The sequence below is a fragment of the Haemaphysalis longicornis genome, unplaced genomic scaffold, assembly GCF_048455015.1.
Source record: "Haemaphysalis longicornis isolate Haplotype H1 unplaced genomic scaffold, Haemaphysalis longicornis Haplotype H1 scaffold_9, whole genome shotgun sequence".
Lineage (NCBI taxonomy): Eukaryota > Metazoa > Arthropoda > Arachnida > Ixodida > Ixodidae > Haemaphysalis > Haemaphysalis longicornis.
Window position 1 is genome coordinate 161,425,621 of NW_027526460.1, and position 7,187 is coordinate 161,432,807.

The following is a 7,187-nucleotide window of genomic DNA, read 5'->3' on the forward strand; positions in this document are numbered from 1 at the left end:
TACTAAAAGACCTAATGCAATCAGAGCGGCATACATTCCACACTGTTCCCTTGAGTAACATTATTAAAGAATCGCCCTCCAAATTTTGGCGAAAAATAACCCCTAAACGCTCGGAAACTATCACTTTTGTAATCGATAACGTTTGTACCTCAGATTCTACACAAATCTCGAATTCGTTTAACGAACTTTTCAAGTCCGTATTTACAGTTGACGACGAAACTACCCCGTCTTTCGATAAATATCTTGAGGACGTTATAATGATCGAACCCGGTATACTTAATCTACTCCTTAACTTAGAAGAAAAAAAAAAATCCCCTGGACCTGATGATATCCCCAATGCATCATTTATAAAACGATACGCGGAGTGGTGCGCCAAATTTCTTATTATTATTTTTATTTTTGTCTGTTTCAACTGGAGTCCTGCCGGAGGATTGGAAAGTGTCCAAAAATAGGCCCCTATTTAAACAAGGGGATAAACAGTCAATTACGAATTACAGTCCTATAGCTTTAACCAGCACTTGTTGTAAATTATTAGAACATGTCATTCACAAACACATATCTACTTTCTTAACGCATTCGATTCTCTCTTCAGCAAAACATGGTTTTAGGCGCGGCTTTTCCACTGTGACCCAACTTGTCGAAACCGTACATGACTTCACCGTGGCTATCAATGACCGTAAACAAACAGATGTTATATTTACAGATTTCGGGAACGCGTTTGACAAGATATCTCATGTAAAACTAATGATCAAACTACCTGCCATTCTTAAAAATGATAAACTTTGCAGTTGGATTCAATCCTACCTTACTTCACGTTACCAATATGTCATCTTCAGCGACACTCCTTCTAAAATAGTACCTGTCACTTCGGGTGTACCCCAGGGTTCGGGTCTGGGCCCGATATTATTTCTACTTTATGTTAGCGACATTGTTGGCGAGCGTGACATGAAAATTAGGTTGTACGCTGATGATTGACTGATTTATTCTACTGTGGACTCTGTAAGATCAGAGTAACCTTAATTTAAAACTGAACGACGTCATTCAGTGGTGCAACACATGGCAGATGTCTGTTAATTATAAAAAAGTGCTCTTATGTCAATCAGAAACAAGAAGCAACCCCTTCTTTTTAATTACACAGCCGATAATAACGTGCTAATGCGGGTAACTGACCATAACCATCTTGGTTTACATATATGTAACAACTTGCACTGTGATAAACACATCATAACCGTTTCTAATTATTGAATGTATAAACTTCACTACTTGAAAAGATCTCTTAGAAATGCTCTAAACAAGCATAAAATTACTGACCTTTAAGAGCATCGTGTTACCCATTTTCGATTATGGAAATGCAATTTGGGACCCTTTCACGGCGGCTAACTTGTCTAAATTAAATCGTGTACAAAATAAAGCAGTCCGTTTTATTTTTATATGGTATGGCCACGCCTCACTTTCCGAACTGACAGTCAAGGCTGGTTTATTGAACATTGCGGACAGAAAGAAATGATGCCGCCTAGGCTTTCTTTTTAAACTTGTAAAGAACCTTGTGGAATCGATACTCATCAATACTTAACATATTTTTATTCAGCTAATTCATCTCGCCACCGTCACTCGCTATACTTAACCCCAATTCCAGCCAAAAAACAATGTCTTTAAGTATTCTGTTTTTCCAAGAACAGTGAATGAATGAAATAACCTTGAAAGTCATTGAAAGTTTGTTGTCGAACAAACTGATATTAACAAATTTGAACGCCTACTTGACTTTTAAACTTTTATTTCTCGTTGTTCACTTGATATGTGTATAACTTGTGCTGGCTCTCGGTGCATATAGTGTGCGGCGGGCATTGATGTCTACTCATCTTTTCGCAGTGTGGGTTGTTTCAGTGCGGGCAGCGGTTTCTTTTTTTTCTTTTTTGTGCCCTTCGCAAGATCTTATCCACGCGCCACTATGAATTGGCAATCAGTTCAATCTTGTGTATCATACTCTTCTTTCCACCCTGCTACGAACCCTTAACTGGGGTCAGTAGTATTGTAAATAAATAAATAAATGTCATAATATAGGACAGAAGACTTTTTCACACCTTTACTTGGTTATTGTTTCTGCAGTTAAATTTGTATTTCTTGAGCGGAACGTGGTCACGGAACCATATGGTAGTGACAACTTCTACCTCACTAAGACTTATTGGGTAAAGACCCAAGCAAATCATCTATTCATAATAGGTCAAATTAACTTAAATCAAACCGGAATACATATACAGGGATATCTAAATCCCACTACACATTCATAAGACACCTTCACGTTGAAGAGGCACCCCAACTACTCACGGTGCTCAGCCTCGACGCCGCCGACAAGACCATTTCCATCGCTTTTCGTGCCCCGCGCAATCAAAAGAGGCCGTGGTGGATAGAGGACTGTAGGCGGGAGCGAGAGACGCAGAACAAGGCGTGTGGCATACTTCGATGGTACCCCACGCCCGATAACCTCGTATTGTTTAAAAGGGCAAAGACGTTTAAATACGTGTGCGTCGTCAGGTAAAACGACGAGTTTGCGGTGTCTCCTAACATCAGTACATTCGAGCACATACACACTCGGGATACGAGCACGCATACATGAACTCAAGCGACAACAGACACACAGCCTACCCCTGGTTAAAAAAATACAACAGGAGACATACTTCAAGACTAGGCTAATGCGCTTGGACAAACTTCCAACTCGACCAGTTCGGTACACTACACAAACCGTTTAATAAAACAGAAAACATGGAAAGAAAAGAACTCTTTTGGTAATAATATTAAGTCAAAGACGTTGAAAAAGCCACACTTTACTTGGAGAGCTGAAGATAACTCCCAACACATTTAAGCGTGAAGGTGCAGGCGTAGACAACATTCAACAAACCATAATACAACACTTACACGCAGCTTGAAGCATTCCTTCATTTTAAAAAAAAATATGTCTTGCGAGGCAGTTTCCAAGGTCTTGAAGGTAAGCCATAGTAATGTTTTCCTGAAGGAGTGCAAGGACGCTGCCTCCCGGAAGCTATAGTTTGTCCCCCCGCCCTGACGAGCTGCCTCTACAAGCTCCTGGAGAAGGTTATTAACAGGAGCCTCGTGTGTATTTTAGTGCATAATTGTCTTCTGGGGAGGTGTCAGGCCTGCTTCAGGGCGGGCCTATCCACAAATGATCAACCGATTGCTTTAGAATCCTACATTAAAGATGTCTCATACCTTAGAGTAAAAAAACTTTCGCTCTTTGCAGCCGAAAATCGTTTCAACCTTAATCCTGCGAAACGTCCCTGCGTTCTGTTCTCAAAGAGAAACGTAATTCGCCTCGATTCTGACGTTAAACTCAATACTGAATCGCTTCCTGAACCAACGGAGCACATGTTTTTAGGCGTAGGGATGAATGAGAAATTCACCTGTATAGGCACGAAGGAATACGTCTGTGCTGGAGACCAGGACGAAGACCGACAGGACTAGACGAGGGGAACTTCTAACTTTTGTCATCATCATAAGCTTGGCTACGCCATGCAGGGCAAAGGTCTCTCGCATAGATCTGCACTATCCACGTCCTGTGTTAACTTTGACCAGTTTATCCCTGCAAGCTTCCTGATCTCATCGGCCCACCAAACGTTCGGGCGCTCCCTGCCACGCTTGTCTTCTCTATTAATCCACTTTGTTACCCTTGATGACCAACGGTTATCGTTCTTTCGCAGTACGTGCTCTGTCTACTTTGTTTTGCAAGAAAACGACAACGCACATATATACTTCCCATCGGTATCACCCGCAAGCCAATCAACAGCCGCATCACTCAATTCGGCGTAACAAAAACCAGAAGTCAAGTAGAAAAGGCAAAACAATTCGGTAAGACGGGGTAACCAAACAGTAGTGCCCAGATAATAGTTCCAACTTGGATACCACACGTCGTCTAAAATCAACACGTATCATACCTAAAAGCAAAGATGCAAGAATAAAATACGAGCCAAGAAGGCATCAAAACACCATAATTAGAATTGGGAGAACGGAGGTGGTGCACAACACACAGGGTGCGTCTCCAACATCTAAAAGAGGCCTAAAATCCCGAGAAAAGTTTTTTTTCCGAGGTTCCTTTACCCATGACCCTACAGGAAAGTAAATATGTAGGTAGGAGTCTTACGGAGGGCATGCTGACGCAGACTTTCCCATAATCTGTAATTCTGATGGATTCAATAATTTTTCTCTATGCTTAACCTCACGCTCATGCTACGAATTTGATATCTGCAAGCTTTGGAACGCAGCCGCAGGTTTTTCAACGCTTATCCAGGTACCACCCCCTCTGAATAAATTTTAACGAAAAGGCTATGCTCGCACGCTTTATCATTGAAATATCGGCTAGTTTGTCCACTGTACACACTTTTGCAGGTCAAAAGAACTTTGTAAACTACGCGTGAAATGCACTTATTGCAGTGTTTTTCGTGTCTTGTTTCGCACGTTCTCTTCTTTCGTTTTAACAGTTACGGACGCAATTTTCATAACTTCACAAAATTTGTCGCGCAGCTAGTTAGTACACACTTGAAGAAGAAAGAAAACGTGGTGAAAACTAGACGAGGACAAAGCAGAGAAAATAGGACACACGCAGTCGCCGAAAAAAAAAAGTCGCTGAAAAAAACAGCGTAACATTTTACCAGCTTGGCCCCTTTTTGTACATTGTGCAGCACCCTGTGGGTGCACGGCATGAGGGGCGAATAGCTAGTTCTACTTTGCTGAAGTCCGTTTGTTAAATCCACATTTGAGTTTCTGGAAAAGTAATTTGCATACACTACTGACCACGAACGAAGGGTAATCTGCTAACTGAAGGCGTGGCACTTGAGTGGTGATGCTTCAGGCCGCTTGTGCTAACGTGATTTAGAAATATCGAAGTGAAAATCCATAACGATGGTCTTTTAACCAACTTTAAATGTTCCCTGCCGAATCGCAAAAATCGCTCTTTCGACCTTGGCTCGTATTGCCAGCAGATTTCGCGGCTGTGAGGCTAAGACTTGCATCTAAAAAGGCACGAGGTTTGGTTGAGGCATTTTGTGGGTAAAATTAAATCCATCGGCGGCTGAAATTAACTGTTGACCAACTTTGCTCACTCGGCTTTGAAGCTCGTTTTCAGTAATTGTAGCAAACATGAGATAGTCATGGACATACCTTAGTACCTTGACAGGCCCCCGCACGGGTCACCTTGAGTAATCTTGGTGACGGTGAGTGGCGACACCGCGTACCGCGAGCCCCCCATACTTAAGCTGTCACCTACTGTGGCTAGAAGCTGAAAGGTGAAGGGTTAGAAGCCGTGAACGGTGGCCGTCGGAGCCTTGGTCAAGCTCTGGCCGATGGGCTCCCTGCCTGTCTACCAGGCAGGGAGCTCCGGGACCCCTTTGACTACCAGGGTAAGGTCAAAGAAGAAAGTACCCCCGTCTCCCTGCTTTTATACTATGATATATGGTTTCCAAATTTTCCAAATCCAAAGATCGGCCCCTAAAAGGGGCCGCACCGAAGTATCCTTTCCTCCGTTGCCAACGGCGAGTTTCCCAAAGCCGGACAACTATGCTAGGTTTTTGGTAATCGAAACTGTTGATGCGTCGAACCCCCTTGCCACAAAGTCTGTCTTCCTGATCTCCAAATTTCTTGAGGGCATTGTTGGTCAGTCCTACAAAGCCAAAAAACTCAGAACACGAGAAGTTCTTGTAGAAGTGAATAACAAGCAACAAGCTACAAATCTCTTGACTCAAACTCGCATCGCAGATCTCGACATCAGGTTCACACCCCACCGCAGCCTTAATAGCTCCCAGGGTGTGATCTCTGAGTCGGATCTAATGAATTAAACTGACACCGATCTGTTGGAAGGTCTTAAGGACCAAGGTGTGACAGCAGTGAGGCGTATCATGATTCGTAGAGATAACAAGGAAATCCTAACAAAACATGTAATATTGACATTTGACCATTCCACAGTTCCTGAATCAGTAAATGCAGGTTTCATTCATTGCCCCGTAAGGCCATACATCCCCAACCCCCGCCGGTGTTTTAAATGCCAGCGGTTTGGGCATGGCACTACCGCCTGCCGTGGTCGACTAACATGCGCCAAGTGCGCACAACACGATCATCCATCAGACAACTGCCCATCGCAAACCCTCATGTATACTAACTGCCAGGGGCCCCACGGGGCCTACTCTAGAACATGCGAGAAATTCAAACAGGAGAAGGAGATCATCAAGGCGAAAGTCACTGAGAACCTTACCTTCCCAGAGGCGCGAAGGAGGTTCGCCTCTTTCCGCCTGGGGAGGTATGCCGACGCAGCTCGCCGGGGGGCGGAGCGGCGTCTGGTGTCCACAGGGACCCAGTTCAGCGAGTCTGACCTGGTCCCTCTTCCGCACCCCGCTGGGTTGCCTCACGCAGCCCAACCCGGCACCACGCCGCTTGCTGAGGCAACAGCGGTTGTGGTGCGAACCACTTCTGTTGGGACCGGTGCCACTCCCGCCTCCGCCTCCCCGTCCTCCAGTGCGTTTGAGGGTACCGAGGTGATGGACACCACGGGCCCCGCATCGGCTCCCACCGCCACCGCACCGCCCGTGCCACTTTTGGAGTCCCCGACGCCCGCGGCGGTGGCGGCTCAAACGAAGGGCTCCCGAAGTGGGGCCAAGTCCGGGGGGCCCGGTCCGTCGGGCACCCCTCGGACATCCGACGACGAGATGGATGTCGGGCCGTTCCTGCCTGCAACGCAGCGCAAGGAGCGGCCTCCGATGCCCAAGCCAGCAGCAGATAGGCCCAAAAAGCCAAATCCTAGAGTAACAGCCCCGAAAGACACGTGAACACACATACACACAGACTTCAGTAGCTTCTAAATCTCCATAATGGGAATAGAAACTATTACTCAGTGCAACTGTAGAGGCCTCATTAAAAATCTTGATGATGTCCATGAGATATTGCATTCGAACCAGCCAAGTGTCATGTGTCTTCAGGAGACGCATTTGAATCCCAATCACACAAATTTCTCAAATAGGTGCATGGTATTCAGAAAGGATAGGGTTGGCTGCACACACTCTTCGGGCGGTGTAGCCATAATAGCCCGGAAATCCCTAGCATGCCACCCTATCGCTCTCAACACCGTCCTTGAGGCTGTAGCAATACGCACAATAATTTTTAATAGGTTGATAACGGTATGCTCAATT